Source organism: Pelmatolapia mariae, linkage group LG5 (genome assembly GCF_036321145.2).
Source record: "Pelmatolapia mariae isolate MD_Pm_ZW linkage group LG5, Pm_UMD_F_2, whole genome shotgun sequence".
Taxonomy (NCBI): domain Eukaryota; kingdom Metazoa; phylum Chordata; class Actinopteri; order Cichliformes; family Cichlidae; genus Pelmatolapia; species Pelmatolapia mariae.
Genome location: NC_086231.1, coordinates 25,495,134 through 25,514,324, shown reverse-complemented (window position 1 = coordinate 25,514,324; position 19,191 = coordinate 25,495,134). Strand labels below are relative to the sequence as shown.

Below are 19,191 nucleotides of genomic sequence, written 5' to 3'. Positions count from 1 at the left end.
ATGAGAGGGCACTTGACAGAGAGGGTGTAAAGAAGTGGGAGCAGGGATGGCAGTAAGTTAGGATGGTGCTACAAAATGAAATAGTTTGATTTTGTTGAGAAAGTAGCCATGTCTGGACACAAGACATGACAATTTGCAGCAGTTGTTGCCGCTTGGTCTTCATTCAAGGTGATTCCCATCTAACACCAACATACTAGCAAGTTAACTTTTCATGCAGCACAAAGGCGACGCCTCTTTTCCTGTTTTAAAAGGTGTTTTACAACCTGCCCTAAAGGAGGCATAGTGTTGTCCTACATTATCTTCTACTTTGAGCTACTATGAAATGTGTTGCAGACGATCTTTGAAATGCATGAAAGCCATCGTCCTGTGTTTACCTTGTGTTGTTTCCATCTGCTGTGCTTTGCTTTCAGTATGTGAAATCACTGCTTTTTATATGAAACCACTGGATAAAAAAAGTTCAAGTAAAATATTCCTCACAGATAATTAATATTGACAACTGTTCTCCCAAAACAGACAAATTATTTTATGCCCCTCAGTGGACAACCTTTAATGTAATCTCTTAACTCCAGTTATTGGTGTTAAATCCTTACAGCTAATTAATTGTCCTAATTAAATTAATGTATGATTAGTTCATTTTTTATGATGGAAAACAAATATTAATAAACAATATTTGTATAGGTAAATAAGGTAATCAGCATTTAAAAATACTCTTAATGGTCATAAACATGACAATCCTAGTATACATAGTTACTGTAGTAAATGTACTGATAGCAAGCTGCTAATTACACATACACAAGTCAAGCACGGTGTTAATGTCAACACTAAATAAAAAAAGTACATGGCCATCCATAATAAAATTACAGTCATAAAGAGAAGGACAAAACATACAAAAATGTGATATTTAAAACTCAAATTCTGCACATATAAATTAATCACATCTTGTTTGGAGTTGTTTTTGACTGCAGGCACATGAATATTTTGCTACATTTGTGGTGGAGGTGTAAACTATGCAAACACAGAGCAAACTAAATTAGCGTGGAAAGAACAAAATGGAGCCAGGGGTGCACAAAATTATAATAATCGTGAATTTGCTTTGCGCTCTGGGATATTAACTGTCTTAGGACAAAACCCTCATTTTGGCACTTGCATTAAATTCCCGTCACAGAAATATGTGGTGACTTTAAGAATCATATCTGTGCTCTGTGGCAATGTGACTGCAGCTGACCAAAACGAATACTTTATTGTGACATCATTTATCATATTAACATGTTAACATGAAATTCCATCCATCCATCCATTTCTGCTTATCCGGGGCTGGGACGCCACTTTTTAAAAAACTCCCAAATGTCAGCGCCTCATTGCCACAAGGAAGTTCCTGAGCCAAATTTATACCTCAACATCTTTGAATAAACACATAACCCATCATAAATCACCAAATGAGGTCAGTGCTTGATGAAGCTGACTCACAAGCTTACAGCGCAATCCAGATGTAGTAGTGGCACATTATTTTAATGAGCTGAATGAGTCTGTGTGTGACCTCTGCGCTCAGAGAAGGTTCTGGTCGCTAAGAGGTTACCAAGTGGTCAGATAATGAACTCTTTGCACAGATAAGGATCTGGTTCAATCTGATTACAATTTTAGCAAGGGCTACAGCTGACACTCTGCATTAGCACACTTAGGATTAGACAAAGGTGGGGAAAGTGATCAGTGATGATTTTTTTCTAATTTGTAGAGCGCACTAAAAGCACCTCACTGAAATTGGCTTTGCTATTTTTAGTATAATCTAAAATGTTATATGCTTGAAATCTTTGAAATGTTTCAGGGCAACAGTCATCCAGCAAAGAACAGAGACACACAGAAACACAGACGTTAAAGGGGAACTGTTATGTTCTTTTCAAGTTCTATATTTTATTCCAGAACTGTATTAGAATGATTAGCAGGTGGCCCTTTATGCAGCTTTATCCTCTGTCTGAAACAAGCCGTTTCTTTTCTGGTTTCTCTAACCCTCCCCCCCAATCCCTGAAATATCACTTTCTTCTAATTACCAGAGGTGTAAAAGGATGATATTTAACAGAAGCCAAAATTAGTAACACACCTAAAAATACGGAAAAAAAGGACGCATCGGTAGGAAAACCGAGCTAGCCAGTTGTAATCTAGTCTGACTGCTCCGAACTATCATTAAAACATCTGGTTTCAATAAACAAAGATCGTGACAGCCAAAATGCTAAACTTGAGGCTTTATAATGGAAGAACACATACGAGAAGGTGGGTCACAGTTGCTAGGTCCTTACATTTCATGCAATGCACAAACATCTCAAATATTCTGTGTTTGTTGTACTTGAATTGGATCAGAACTTGACAGTTAAATAGCCTCTCTCTATTGAAGTACCAGAATACCGCTTCCTGGTATTGTTTTTGCCACACATCAGTATCCAGTGACCAGAGGAGATATCCACCTTTCATCTGTACTGTCAGCACTACAGCTGAAGTGAGCTATTATCTCCCAGCATGGGCAACCCCTAAAGGATTAACCAGAAAGCCTTCTTAAATCTGCCCACATCATAAAAACCATGACACAAGCTCTTGCATGGATACTGCTCTACAAACAGTTATAATAATACCAACAGGCAATGTCAGAATCCAGTTGCTAACAACTATCAGCATAACTTTACCAGCTAGCTCTACCCTTGGGTTCAGATGTCAGGCTGTCACAGCGATTCACTAATCCTGTTGCAGCTGTCACGACAAGAAGTTCAGAGCTTCCTCTTCTGCTGTTATTAGACAGATGTTTGCTTTTGTTGAGTTACTTTTCTTCTCGAGAGATTATTCTTTGTTTAATTATTTTCAAATTAGAACAAAGTGATCTGCTGCAAGAGATCAAGTAGACGAGACACTAAAGGAGCTAAAAAGTAAGTCGGCTTCAGTCGAGGATCTCACGGTGCTTCTCTCTCCTTGCATATCTAACATAAACGTTCCCAGGAATGGCAGCATATGCTCGAGATACTTTGGCTGCATTAATAGAAAGTAGTGCATGAAATCCTGCAGAAGAAAAACAGATTCTGATGGCATGAGTCACGTCAGTGTTAACAGATGATATAGTCCCTTAAGCAACTGTCAGTGCCGTGATAATCCTCCTATCCCCATATTTAAATGCTAAAGTAATAAACTGAAATAACTGAAGATGACGTGTCAGCTATTAAAATTAACATTAGCATTTTTGGAAGGCATAATGACACAAATCAAGCCTATGTAAGATCCAGCACTTTGTTCATAAAATACATTTGGTCTTGCTATGAGTCAACGATGACGAAATCCAGACATATTAAACCACGATGGCTCATGGCTGAGTGGAGCTAAAGCTGGCACAGGGACAAAATCTGATGGTTCCTTGTGTTGTCAGGACATTGTCCAGGTCATGATATAGGTCAAAAACAAGGACAGTGGCAGTTTCTGCAAGGGGAGGGAGAAAGAAGGGGGGGGGGGGGGGATGGGACAGAGAAAGAGGAAAAGAAAAGGAGGTAAAGAATGCAGAGAGAATAAAAGCAACAGCATTAAAAGAGACAGAAGCTGACCTCATAGCACCCTGGCATTAGCTTGCTCAGAACAGAGCCTGGATTTGGAAAACTCAGAGCTTTCCACTCTAAAATAATCCACATTTGATAGTGTCCTATCAGCCTGATTGGTACTGACTAGTGAAAAGACACAACAAATACATGCATGAACATTTCTCTGTCCTTCCCACTCACATAAACATAGCATACACTCTAGACTTCACCGTCTCTGCCTAACAAAAACGGTCCCTTTGATGGGGCTACAGATTACCAAGTAGGGTTTTTACCTCATGTCACTTTTATTAATATGTCCAAACGGCTAGTTGTTTGTCTTTGTTTGTGTGTGCATGCTCACAAAGGCAATGGTGGCCATGTGTGGCCATTTTAACGGCCTGCACAGCCTAGAAGCATGTACATTTCCATATGCTTCCTCTTCATTTAGCATCATTTAGCTCCACAGAAGCACCACTCCTATTTCTACTGACAGCAGGGCTGACAATCAGGTCAGCAGTTGGCCTATTTAAGGCACGACGAACTTAAGGCCTCTTGCTTGTTTAGTCATTTAAGCGCTTATGCTGGAGTAAATAACAGATAAGCTAGGCATAAAAACATGTATGTATATGCACACTTGAGCAGATGTTTCACAAAGCATGCTTTTTGTTGCACCTTCAAGGAGGTCAAGTGAGGTTTTGTATCAAATATGCACGGGCTCATGCGACCAGCTAACAGCCCAGGACAAGTGCAGAGCTGTCTTTGTGAAGGTCAACCTTCTCTTACTGCCTCTTTGACACACACACACACACGCACACACGCACACGCACACGCACGCACACACACACACACACACACACACACACACACAGGTTGTCCAGATGGCTCAGCACACTAAGTATATGTATTTACTTGCAATGTCACAGAGAGCAAATTCTGCTGTTAATTCTGTCTGTGACCTTGGTCACACAACATGACGTACGAGATGTTACACAAGTCAGAGAATGGACTAAAGCCCAGAAGTCTACAAGAACTAATTACTACTCGTGTCATTGATCTTAAAACAGTGATGTGACCTAATGTTTCTAAGTATTACCACTACAAACCAATATTTGTATCCCTAAACATCTGTACATGATTCGTTTTTCCAAATCTAATTCTAAGGCTTTAATGAGTTAGTAATTAAATTGACTTCCAGTACACACTGCTATACTTTGGTATTATTATACTAAAATGAGATGAGCACACATTTCAGTAATTGAAGGAGTTTAGACCACAGTTTAGGGCCATAATGACTAATCACTGCTTTTGAAAATTTTACAGTAATGCTTCACCCACTCTTGCAGCAAGACTGCAAAGTTAGATTTTATTCTTACACCTTTTTGTTCTGCAACTAGAAACTTGACTCACATTGTAGGTCAGGATTACACAAAAAATACTTCAGGATAAGTACTTGCCACCACAGGAGGAGGAAGAGACATGTCCTGAGGTAACAATGACCATCCTGTTTCAGTCAGTGCGCTCTTGTCTCAGAAACTATTGAATGGACTGATATTTTGTACACACTTTCGCAGCCTCTCAAGATCAACTGAAATAACTCTGGTTTCATATAACTCCTCAAGTCTTAAAACACATTATTCATTCTAAAAATTTAAGTTAACCACACAAAGTGTTGTGGTACAGGAAATGCTCCTCTCCTTCTGAAATCAGTTGATGTTCCACGCTTGTAATTTTCTCTAATTTCACTAACCTCCCTCTTGCTCCTTTTTATATCATTGTCAGAGTTAAATAACAGTGTTAGATTATACTGATAAGACAGCCATAGACCATCAACCATACAGCTCACTAGTACTACAGTAATGTATTATTTCTATTAGAGAGATTGTGTTTTTCTTTTCATCTTACTGTACGAACAAATGCTCTTGGTCAAATATGATTTCATTATAATCTGCTCAGTAATGGCATTATCTTAAATAGGCCAGATACAAGCTGGCTATATGCAGCTATGCAGCTGGTACGCCTGCCTAAGTTGACACATAGAGCATGAAAATAAAGAATCAGGTCATGGGCATTTAATATGAAGGCGCCGTGACTCATATGATGGCAGGAAACAGTACAGTGACATGACAAGATGTCAGTAATATTGGAAATGTCACCAATTCACAGTAGAACTAAGGGAAACATTATTATCACAGTGATTCATTCCTTTGAAATGAACTTCTGTCTCGTGGTGATGAAGCCTATTTAAAATTACAGACACCAGGGTGTATTATTGCTGCCACACGACAAGGTTTGGATCAGACGGCACTTTTAAGGTTAACAAAACACTCAGCACTAATATTCTTTCTTCTCCGTATGGTATTCAGTGTGCATCATCTTATTTATAAAATAGACAACAAGTCAATACCGTGTACGGCACATTTATTTTAGTCTACACACACTTAGATGGAAGAAATATCACAAATAAACTAAACTGAGTGTGAATTTGTGTTTTCCCGTCATTTACTTAATGCCGTTGCTGGTAGGGGGTAGGTAATCAGATAAATAAATTTCCACCTGTTACAAAATGAAATATTTTGGGGTGGAAAATGATGCAATTATAACACAATCACGGTCTTCAAAAACAGTTTTTTGTGATAGTTAGTCACAGATGTTGATGAATCCTAGAGTTAAAAACTAGGTTGTGATTGTGGAGCGTTCACTGGCGGACCCCAAGAGATCGTATATCGGATGCACTTGTCTATAAAGTGTTTTCTCTTTTATTCTGTGGTACTGCTGTTCATTACTTGCTTGTACCTTTTATGACTCACTGATAAAAGCATAATAACCTCCACCATGGGTGCATCAGTCAGAGCATCAACTCTAATAAAGTCATCCAGAGACCAAATAGATCCCAAGATACAAGCTGTGGTAACGTCTTAGAGAGGAGAGGAAACTATCAAGTAAAGGGCATGATTTTTTTTCTTTGCCTGTTAGAGTGCAGAATACAGCAGGGAGGATTTTTTATTTTTTTTAACCATCACAAAACTCTGGCTCTGGCATCAGTGTGCTGGTAATCCAATTTTTGAATTTGTTGCAGTTTGCCTGGCGTCACTGACAACATTTATCTTGTCGGTATGTGTCTGAACTCTTTCACTCTTTAATACAAGTCCAACTCAGGTCAAGGGCTGCTTATTACTGAGACAGAACGGATAAAGGGACGACATGCAAACAATGCTTTCATACAGTGTATTCAAGTTTTTCTCACATCGGAAAAGCTTCCCAGAACGTACAGAAATTGCTAATTTGAAAAAACAGCTATAGCCTGCACACCTTACATAATCATCAACACAGACCTGATTCTTAACACACTTATACTTTATTGCTTCTTAACAGAAATATTGTATCGGGAGCCTTTATCCTTGCTGTTGTTGGTGCAGTACAAAGTGTAATATGATTAGTGCTGTAGTGCCAAGAGGGCTTATTGCTCCCTTCACAACTTCTCAAATGCACTGACAAGTCATCAGTGACTCAGCCCCATGAGAGTGACTGAGGAAGGTTAGTGTGAATTAGCTCCCCAGTGCTGAGCCGCTGTGACGCAGCAAAAAAAGAAAAAAAAAAAAGATGAAATAACATTAGCTCCACTCTTACAAGCCAGGGTCACTTCAGGCCATTTGATCAAAACTAACAGATGATCTGACTGGCATAGATAACCTTGTTAATCCTCTATGACTGGATTAGCAGTAGGGGATGCATGGCTAAAGTTACAAACTAAGAGTTCAGCTTATTTTACATGGTTGATGACGGTTGAGGTTATTTAGAAGGCCAAAGTTTTCATTTGATGTTGCTTTCAAAGAAGTGATCATATTTTCTATTGTAGCTGGTTAAAGGGGATGCACCGGGTCCAGTGTGTCTGAAAACAGACTGTATTAAAAAAACTACATCATAAAAAAAGCAGAAGTGAAGCTCGGATGATACATGAACCAAGCTAACATCTCAGTTAATTTTTACTGATCACAGATATAAAGTTGTCTGTCTATTTGACGATTAGTTAGAAGCAACATGTAATGTAAACATGATTAGGGCAAATTTGATGTATTGAGAAATAAATAAATATATATTGGTTATCATTAGAACATTACCTATCTATTTACAGTGGCACCTGAAGTGATAAGATATATATAAGGCAGCAAATAAACAGTGAGTTCTTACTGGAAAAACAGTTAAGTGTCCAGGCAAGGAACTGAGCAACTGCAATTGGACTGAATTGGACTATTGCAAACATGGCAGGTCTTGTAGGGTGTTTCCTGTGTGGAGTAGTTATTCCCAGCTGCAGCTGCAGACCTGTCAGAAGGCCCATGCTGCTGCCTGTCCATCACTGAAAGTGCCTACAGTGGGTATAAGAGTAGTGGGAACATGGAGGAATTAAAGAGTGGTGGTCTGGTCTGATGAATAATGTTTACCTGAAATGATGTTGTTAGCTGTGTGTATTCTCTAACCTCATGACGAGATGCCAACAGGATGCACTGTGGGAAGAAGGTATGCAAGGTATGCAGAGAGACCTTGGGTTTTAGCATTCATGTGGCTGCTACTCTGACAGATATAAGCCGTTTAGTCACTGTTGCAAACCACAAACTCCACTTTATATTAACTGGCTCTTTCTAAAGTTTTATGCACAGTGCCACACAGCCACCATTGTTAAGCAATGGTTTGCAGTACGTGACAGAGTTCAAGGTGATGACTCCAATTGAGGAGCTGAAGGATGGGCTAGAAAAACAAGTCTGAACCATTAATGCTTCCAGGACTTAAATGATCTGCTGCTAACATCTTGTTAGTCTTCTTCAACACTCAGAACAGATGCATAAGGGCTGCTAAATGCAACTATTTACATAAGACTCTACAGCCACAGCTCTGTGAGGCTATACTTAGGTGCAGCAGTGCTTCAACCTAAATACTAACATCAACATGCCAACATACTGATAATGGTTGGGATAATCACGCTGGGAAATTGTCTGAAGTTGCCCTTTCTCGTATGCAGTGCACACATAAGGAAAGTGTCTGCTGCACATTTTCTAAGAGGAAATGTTTCGTTAGGTTTAAGCATGGCTGCTGCATGGGTAGAGCACACAGAAGTATGACACAGAAAGACCACTCCCTGTTACATGGCCTCAGTTGGACATTGCACAAACCTTTTCCCAATCAACTGAGGTAAGGGCTGCAGTGCACATGTGAAGATGGATGACGACAATGCTAAAATTTGATTTAGATGGTATAATAGTAATTATGTTTACTGCATTTAGCACATTTAGATAGTACAGTGGTGCACCAAGAGACAGACAAACATTGCCAGACAAAGAGAAAATCTCTTATGCAAATATATCATGCAGTCTGCAGAAATGTATAAATACAACAAACCGATGACCAAATAGCAACTTGTCATTTTTTTAAAGACAACTCAATGATCTGTTTTTGCATTCTGCCATTTGAAAGATGTCGTCAGCTGGAAAAGTAAAGAAATTGTGCTTGTAGAGTGACTGCAGGAAAAAATGAGAGAAAACAATGACTTGTTGAATATGAATCTGACATCACTTGTGTCAGATTAAAGGAAATTGCCCAGATATGCAGATTTGTTAATACACTCCATTAAGTATACGTGTGTGTCTCAAGAGTTTCTGCCTCATCTTTGTTCATTTGTTTTTTCATTTTGAGAGCTGGCTTCTGAACCTGGCAGTTTCAGTGCCTGTCTATTTATCTGCACTATTCTCCCTTTCCTGCTTTCCTGTTTTTCTTCTCACTCAGTGATATCCTTTATGAGTCACCTGCAGGTCTATGCTGCAGAGGACTCCAATAATTACTCCAGAACAACTGGCCTGGCAGGTTTATTTATATTTCAAAGACTGGGTGTATTAAAGCGCCTTAAAAATTCAAGGAAGGAAAGAAATGTCACAACAGACCAAAAGAATGCATAGATAATGTAGCATAAAAAGAATGAATAAAGAATCAAAGCAAAAGGTGAAAATAATAAAAAAAAGAGCAGTGAACACAACAGGTGTAAGGCTGGATTTCATTACATTTCGTCCATTTTGGTCCAAATACATTGCTCATGTAAACTGCAACATACCATCTATTCAGTATGCAAGCAGCATTGAATACATTGATTAGACTACATAAACGATCACATGTTATAAAGAAGCACTTAATAAAGTTTTATTAAGCTTGTCTATTACCAAACAGAATTTATTACACTCTGCCTCCATCTGCGTCTACTCAAAACAATATCCGTGGAGGATGGGGGGTTTGATTTTCCCTAACCAATCACTTGAGCCCGGCCTATCAACCCTGAATTTAATGTTATTCTAAGTACACACTGAGGCATAACCGTCTCAGCACACAGGTATTGCAAGGGTTTAAAGAGTGGAGTGGAACGAAGTAAAACAGTTCCGCTTGTTCCTTCATTTCCTTCATGTCAATAGACACGCCTCAGGGGTGCCCAAAACAGGCAAGCAATTATTACTGTAGCGCATCACAGATTGAGAACTCTTGACAACAACTTGACAACAGTATTAATCCCGCCCATTGTGCTGATTGGCTAATTGTTGTACTGCCGCAATCCTGGTTGGAAAGATCGTTTTTTAATCGAGAAACTGCTTTTCGTGCGAACGAGCTAGATGAGTCGATCAGTCACCTCGTTGGATAAGACCGTTTCAAAGCATCTGGATCCAGATAATTATCAACCTGACCATTTCCAGCTCTCATTAGGAAAAACACTCTGGTTTGAGTTTGGAAATGAGACCCTAAATCACTCTCAAGAGCTGCATAAACTAATCAGAAAACCCTCTTTAGGTATAAACAGTTGTGATGTGGCAACTAATAAGTCATGTCTTGTGTAACAGAAACAGCAGCAGAGTGCAGCTCAATTAGCATTATGTCAGGCAATTAGTGAGGAAAACCAGGCGTTCTCCATATTCTTCTGCCGCTTGGCTCCTTGAATCTTTTCAGCGTCATTAATTTGTGCCACACTGTGTTAGTTAATTTACAAATGGTGGCAAAAAGTCAGCCCACTGTAACAATGCAATTATCCATCATGGATTCCATGCACTTTAATTTGCTGTCAAACAATCTTAGATATGTTTTTATAACCAACTTCCTTGCCACAAGCCAGTGATGATCCATTTACAGACCATTTGATACCATCAGCTCTTCTAGACATTAATTAATAGGTACACTTTTCTCAGGTATTAAACAAAATCTCGTTTTCATTTTTGGGCAGTAAAAGGAACCTCGGTGTACAGCTAGAAACTCCTCTCTACTAATGTACATCAACTACATCCACAGAAAAGAAAGGCAGCCCCAGTTCAAAGAAAGAGATCACCCAGTTTCTTTCACAGATGAAACCATGCAGGTAAAGCTGATACTGATGCAGCTTTTGGATTCCATTTCACTTCTCGCAGTGTTTTTTTTATTTTTTTTTTATATATATAAACTCAGTGGTTTAATTAAGGTGAAATCTTGCAGATATCTGCTGTATATGATTAAAACTCTATCTGGTGCTAAGAGACGGGTTATTTCTGAAGTCACAGGAGAGCAGTAGAATTGCGACAGAGAGTTCAAAAAAGCATGTTACCGATCACTGGAGGGTGTTAAGATCAAGCCCCGATTAATGTGATCAAAGACCAGAATGGTTTTTGTAGTCTGTGTGTATGTGCGTGTGCTTTTTTTGGGAGAGTTAGATACATGCTTCATGTTTCTGTAAGCATGTTTGAAATATGTGACATCGTACCCTTATCGATTCACAGCACCTTACTCTTGTTACAAAGTGAGTGTAACTGCAAAACACATTCATGGTTAGCCACCTGCATTGCACAATCAACACAGACAATATTAAACATGCAATATTCACAGACAGACTCCAAGAGAATCCATTCTCTACACGTTGTATGTACTTGAGTGTGTCTTTGTATGTGTGTGTAAGTGACAGGGAGAGATGATTACTCAGGCATCGTGAGTAGATTTAACAAGTAATTGAACACAGAGGTGGGCCGCCTCTCTGCTTGTTCTTTTGTTCTCTAATTTAATTTTTCACTGTGTGACAGTGTCACTGTCCACAGTGAAGTGAGTTTTACACTGGGGCGATCATGGCTCAAGAGTTGGCAGTTCGTCTTGTAATTGGAAGGTTGCTGGTTCGAGCCCCGGCTCCGACAGTCTCGGTCGTTGTGTCCTTGGGCAAGACATTTTACCCGTTACCTACTGGTGGTGGTCAGAGGGCACGGTGGTGCCAGTGTCTGGCAGCCTTGCCTCTGTCAGTGCGCCCCAGGGCAGCTGTGGCTACAATGTAGCTTGCCATCACCAGTGTGTGAATGTGTGTGTGTGAATGGGTGAATGTAGTGTAAATCGCTTTGGGGTCCTTAGGGACTAAGTAAAGCGCTATACAAATACAGGCCATTTACATTGCTATGAACAGAGAGGGTGCCGATCAAGAAAGAAGCTACTGCTCCAAAATTAACATCTCTAGACTAGACTGAAATTTGCACCTCCACACATTCACAAGAAACCAACTAATTTAAACGAACTGTCAAGAAGAGTAGTCAAATATCCAGCTAGAATTGTGCAGGAAGCTTATTGACCAAAACCCAAAAGCATCTGGTTGAGGTGGAATTTGTAAAGGAGTATGTGTATACTAAAAATAAAATATATTCAAACTTATACACAAAAAAATCATCCAACAATCATGCCACTCTGGAAAAAGAAGATATCAAAGAAATCACTGAACAACCCAAATCATCATGCCTATGATGAGAGTATGTAGACTTCTGTCCACAACTGTAACTGTACTGTTGTCTTAAAAAAGTTTCTTTATAATATAATAAGTTAAATTTCTAACATAAATTTTAGAAACATTGATTTGCTTTATTTTCATGAGTAATATCTGAAGAACATTACCCGTACATATACATAAAATATACATAAAATATACCAGTGTTGTTCCTATCACAATAATATAACTTAGATCCTAACAAACAGCTCAAAGTGGGTAAGGTGTGGCTTTTTATTGAGGAACTGCTTGATATAGGAATTTTATGACAAATACTGATATCGATATTTGGTGATGTAAAAATATAATATACTGGCTGACATTTTTTGTCCTTTAGATACACAAAAAGATTTCTCTAGCATTTCTTGTGTGTAGTTATTACTTAGTAGTTTTTACTAAGATTATATGACAAGCTGGTTGTTGTTTTGTGGCATTACAAACACATATTGGAACAGGGAGGTTCCAGAGAGCCCTCTGGTGGACAAACTGTAAGAACAGCAAACCTCAGTGCATAGTTGAAGGGTGTTTCTTGTCTTTAATACACTTTTTAAATTTAATTTATCAGCAACTATAAATATAGATATATTAGCAAATAACTAATATTGGTCATATTACCACTCATACTACCAATATATATATATATATATATATATATATACACACACACACACACACACACACACACACATATATAGGCCATTATATTGGCCGACATGTTTTTATATTAATGGAATTAAGCTACAATTAACAGAACTAGTGTGACGCGACTACTGAGCTGCTCATTAAAACATTCTTCAGAGTCAAAAATCTGATCTGAATTTAAAGACAAAGCTTGCTTTGTGCATTCTAAACAAAATGATCAACCACAGCATAAGCAAGTTTCCTGATCTCTTGTACTGTACTTACTAATCTTGTATTTCCGAATCTAAAAATAAGACAAGGGGATGTGTATCTACAATGCAACAGGAAACCTTTTTTTACCCCAGGTTCCCAGCTCTTTTTGCCCCAAACACTGTAGCTAAGCAGCTGAAAGGCTGACCTCCTCTCACTAAGACACATCTTTTGACTCCAGCCATTTTCTCACCATTATGTTAAGCAATGGGCCTTTGCCTGCCAGAAACAGGAGACTAGTTGCTGAGGCTATCATTCATAGCACAGAGGAGGAAAGGATTAAGGCCATTGAGAAAGAGCAGGAGAGAGAAGGGTCTGCATCTTAATGCAGGCCTGAGTGTGGAACAGCCTTGTTATTAGGTGGCTCTCTGGAAAAAGAGCAGCGGCTGGGTGGGTGGGTGGCTGCTTGTGAAAATAACAACATTTGCTATCTAAAATCCAGCGGTTAGCACTTTTTCAAAGATCTTACCCTTTAAAATCTAATTATATTTTCAATGAAAAGGTAACTTTACCATTACATTTTGAATGCTTAACTATTTTGTCTTTAATAAAGTCAAATGATTTCTTTTCCCTCGTGATTTTTCCTTCTCGAGGTGCCTAACGCTAACACATTACAATCTAAAAATAGTTCACCACTGACACTTATAATAGATGATTGTCTTTAAGAAATATCTCTCTTCTCCATTTGGCTGAGGGATACAGCAAATTATTTCACACAGCTAGAACAGAAATATTATTACAACACTTCAAAAGACTTAGAATCACACTCAGTGACCAGCTATTAGACACAACCTGGCTTTTGCTGTCTCACACATACACCTAAACACATTTACATGTATATATGTTCAGATACAACTGACATCATAACAGCATTTTACACTCCTGTGAAATCCTCCAGTCACTGCTCTGCTGGTCTCACTCTCTATCAGGTTACAGTCACCAGATCACCTTAAAGAAAACAGACTGTCTCTCAGTCATGTTGATCACCGCATGGAAAAAAGGGAAATAATTCCTATTGAACACAGGAATTATTAATACAAAGACCTAAAACAACTTTATGCATTTCTCATGGTTTGTTGATTCCTGTAGAAAGAAAAATAAACATCACCACTGTTTGCTATGCTTCGCTGTAAAAACTGTTCTAATTCATGCTAAAATCTTTGACTACTGGTCGCACAAAACAGATTTTTTTTCATACAGTTAATGGGCCTTTCCTGGCATCACACCAGCAATAGTAGCTCATCATGTTGTGTGCAGAATTACAACAGCCTGAGCGGTGTAGCTCCCCCTGGCCAGCCTGAACTTGTGCCAACCCCACTATCCCACCGCAGCCTGGCTAGCATGGATATTAGCTCCAGTGCAGGTGGAAAAGGAGCTTTGGCACTCATTCCTCAGCCTGGTGCCTCTGGAGAAGTGAGACGTAAGGTTTAATTAGAGTAGATAGCACGGCATTTTGGACAAGTAGGGGAGGCTTTAATTGATGTCAGAAGTATCTTACTTTGTGCAGTGTTGTGATTTCACTGGGGGAAAAGGGAGGCAGTAAAACCAAGTCTTTGGTTTAAATTAGAGAGAGTATGTTTGTAACAGCTGAAATTTAAATGTCTAGCAGATAAGAGTTTTTTTAAAAAAAGTACAGAAAACAAGAAAATGTAGCGCTGACACCGACATGATAATTGTCTAAAATTACACACAGTTTTGGTTTCTTGAATGCTGTGTTCTGTAATCAGCAAACAATGACAATTTAAATAGCAAACAAAACTTCCATGATCTTTTTCGGGTATCACCACAGTTTTCTAAACAAATCAGGCCTAACTAATAGAGACTTTGAGCCTTTGTTAAGCATAATCTGGTTTTCTGACAGCACTCTTGCTAAAAGACACATCTCAAGTAAATTATAAAAAGAAAGTTGCTTGTCATCCAACATCTCACAGGCATCTTTTGTGTGAGAATAACAGACCGGCAATAAGCATAAAGGTTTGTTTGGGATTTTCAGCATGTGCATTAATCAGTTTTGACTACAGCTACGACATACCAACTGCTACAGAAAGTAAACAAGGAAATAATGTGTGCGTGTGTGTGTTACCGCCCCAACACTAACGCACTCTTAATCCAAAACAGCCCGAAACAATGTTGCAAATAGACGCAGAGCTGTGATCTATTTCTAAAAAGGTTTATTGGGAACAAGTAGAAAAAGGAACACCAAGATATAAGAGATTTGGTTTCCTCTGAGGACCCTTTTTCCAACTGGGAGGAATGACGACATCTTATCTCTCCAGTGAGGCCATTTAAATATAGACTCCCGCTGCTTTAGCTGTTCCTGCAGCGTGAGAGTCTGTTGATTTGCGAACCAGACTTCCTTTTACGTTGCCATCCTTGAACTTCAGCAGCAGTGACATCAGCTTTATGTCCTGAACTCTTCCTCTAGGAAGTCAACATAATAATTCATATTTACTGCGCTAACATTAAAACTTCCATTTTAATATTAATAATCCCTGAGCCCACACATTCAACAAGTCACAGGTCCCTCGCGGCTCTCAGCAGAAACCCAAGAAGGAAAAGATTTTTTTGCCATCATCACTCCATTGATGCAATATGGTGTAATCTGGCCCCCCTGACCGAGCAGATATTTAATACAGGACTGTTCTATACATAATAAATGGCCCTAAGCCATACACCGCTGCATCCTTCTAAAGCAAAGCTAGAAACGGCCTGCCCTTGAAATACCACCAGGGTGTGGAAGTTCTATTCTGGTGCCCACTGTTTCCATCCATACAATATGTGACATTAATAATCTTGTTTTTGAGGTCAAAAGGTTCTTGCAAAGAAAAAAAACCCCCAACGACTCCAGAATAAGTGCAGGGTTATCAATAAATGACATGAAAAAAGGCGCTCTGACGCATGTTGATGCACATGTGAGGTAAGTGGATAATGAAACAACATGGCTGAGGGCTGGTATGCTTCTCTCTGTGCATGTGTGCATGTGCGTGCATGTGTGATGGAGACAAGCGAGGGGGGTGGGCAGAGTGCTGCTGAGAGTGATGAGATGCGATGAGACACAGTTTGAGTGAGTGCATACTAGTGGGGGTCGTGATGGTGGTGGGGATAGTGTGTGTGTGTGTGTGTGTGAAAGTGGATGAGAATGAGCGAGAGAACAAGAGAGGGAAGATAGACATAAATGGCTATGAGTTAGCATGGCCTACTATTTTTTTTTATTGCAGTTGAAGCAAATTGAGGCCACTAACGCAGCAGTTAGGCTGCTTTTCAGGTCACTCAAAAAGCTGTACTAAAAGGGTAGCTAGACCTAAATCCACTGTTAATTTGATGGAATAAAAGACACCGCAACCTAGTAAAGGATCAAAGCATGCTGCCGCACATCGTGTCGCTACAAGTTGTCTCATGTCGTCGTGTTACGTGTGCAGGACAGCCACACCGGAGTTAATTTGATTGAATTAAAAATCTTGATTACTGGCTGAGCACAGCTGGCTCCGAATCAGTTGACAGTGTTGCTCCTTTTTTAAGGTGCCAAATAGAGACTGCCATATTCTTCTTACTGTTTATGCCACTCAGGTTGCAGGTTGCCAAAGTCTTTAGTCAACATTGCGGATTCCTTTCGCTGAAAACATCCCTATGTCCCTATCCTTAGTATGATGAGCCGGCTCTACTAAGCAATGCTGTGGGAAAAGGGACTGTTCAGCTCAGTCGGATGGGTGATTCATTTGAGTTTGTGGAGTAATTGACCTTGTAAATATGGAACTTGGGAGTCTGTGCTAAATCATTATCTCTGAATTAGCCATTCTTCATTTTTAGCACTTGAAACAGTACGAGCATTTACATAAAAACTAATATTTCATGAAATGTATGGCTCCCAGTAGCCATGGAGCAGGTGGCTGTCACCAACACACACAAAACTTGATAAATGAACATCAAGATTAAGGGACAGTCAGGCTTTTCAGGTTCTGTAGAAGCTGCTGGAGAAAAAATTCATGATTTTGACAGGCAATGTGTGACAAAAAAAACTTGTGAATACATTAAATTTCCAGCAAGGCTCTTATTATAAGTATGACCCAATTATAGCATGAATATGATTATTTTTAAAGGAGAAACCATAATCATGCTTTTAACTGCTTGTAAGAAGGAACTGTTAAAGATGAGATTTCAGACTTTACAACTATCTCAGTTGTATGCTATATTTCTATTCATTTCCATACACAAAATGGGAACAAATCCTGCAGATTATTACAACACAGTTAACCACTCCATAAATGTCAGAGTCCAAACCCCCAATAAGCACTTCTGTGCCTGTCCAAAAAATCACACTGAGAAAGCTGTGGAGGAGGAACTGCATCAATCATTTCAGGCACACATCAAAACATCCCACAGCCCCATGTTGTTTTATTTAACCACACAGAAACCAGCAAGCCCCCAAATCATATGAGAGTGCCTGTGAATTTTCAAGAAATAGCCTTTAGCCTGTTATGTCTTCTAAACCCGCAAAGGCGCAGTGTAAATACTGGCTCCAAAAAAAGGAAAAAACCAAAAAACAGCGTTTTGAATCAGCATGAGTCACCTTCCCACCCACTTTGGACGAAATGTTCACTCCTGTCTAACAGATTTGACTTAACATGTAAAACACAGAGAAATTCAGTGGGCGATATGTGGGTTCCTAGACACAAACAACAAGAAGTAAATCAACAGTTTTAGTCTCTGTGGAGCCGTTTTGGGGGTTTTTAAAAATTATTATTTTTTCTTACCTTCGGGTGAGAGCGCTTCTCGGAAATTGGAGAAGACGACTTGGAGAATGTATCCGTGTTTAGTCCGTAACTTCCCGTGCAGGGCATCTGTTTTTCAAGACGTGCTGACAGCGAGGAAGAGGAGGAGGATGAAGGAGATCACACTTGCGAGCGCCGCTGTGGTAAATAGCAGTGACAGGCGCTTTCCGCTGAAACCCGGCGTGCCGTCCTTTGACGCCTTATTTGTCCGGTGAGTTTGTGTGCCTCTCGCGGGGGTAAAAGCGGGAACGCCGGTCCACCGTGGTCTCCATTACCGAGCTCTGTGTTCACTCCATATTTCTAAGCTTAAAGACGACAGACAGGCACATGAACAAAGAGACAGACCGAGAGAGGGAGAGACACACAGGCAGGTGAGTAGAAGGAGAGGAGGACTGCCTCTGTCAGGCAGCCGAGGAGAGAGACTGAGACACTGCTGCAACCAACCAACAAACTCCAGAGAGAGAGAGGGGGAGAGGGAGAGAAGCATAAGTAAGCTATTGACTTCTCCTCAGTTAGCAAAAGGCTTTAATCTGGAGTTGTGTAATCCATCACCATGAAAACCATCTGCAAAGATGACTCTTAACTAACTACCATAATGGACTTATTCAGCGTTATATCCAAATCATGAGTCTAGCTAAAAACACTGGATTCGATATTTTTCACAGTTAAAATCATCTGCAAAAAAATCAGTTTCCGGCTTTATCTGTAAACTCCAGCTGGGATAAAAAGGTAATCATGATAGGAAAATGTAAACTCTATCATGGATTTGAGGAAATTGTGGCTATTTACTGTTCATCAACAGTGTGTGTGAGTGTTTTAAATTATTAATATCACAATGAGCTAACAATAAAAATGCAGATTTTCAGAATCCAGCAACTACTGTAAACTGAAATACCCCCCAATTGAAATGTCACCAAACCGCTCACAGACAGATTTTTAGCAGTTTGTGGTTTCAAACCATAAATAGATACCAGTGGCCCCCAACAACAACAACAAAAACATTCAAAAATGGACATTAGAAATCTATCGTCTCTTATATGATAATGCAAAAGCCTTTTCAGTTGAGCTTTTCTCTGACAAAAGAGAATCAACATATTTACTGAGTCCCTTTCTGCGACATAGATGTTCCACATTTAGGGAGACAGGCAACCATAATGAACAGAAAATAGCACTGGACCTGCCCATCTGTTTTTATCAG

The 19,191-nt window shown here is 39.5% G+C and overlaps 1 protein-coding gene across 7 annotated transcripts in view; it reads right to left on the bottom strand.

The window, feature by feature from the left end:
• dlgap4b (discs, large (Drosophila) homolog-associated protein 4b) overlaps positions 1-18,412 on the bottom strand; it is a 113,784-nt gene extending 95,372 nt beyond the window's left edge. For all 7 annotated transcript variants that reach the window (XM_063474463.1, XM_063474468.1, XM_063474464.1 and 4 more), the window contains exon 1: positions 17,976-18,412. The gene's annotated coding sequence lies outside the window, so the exon portion shown is untranslated. The remainder of the gene's footprint in view (positions 1-17,975) is intronic.
• Positions 18,413-19,191: the final 779 nt, after the last annotated feature.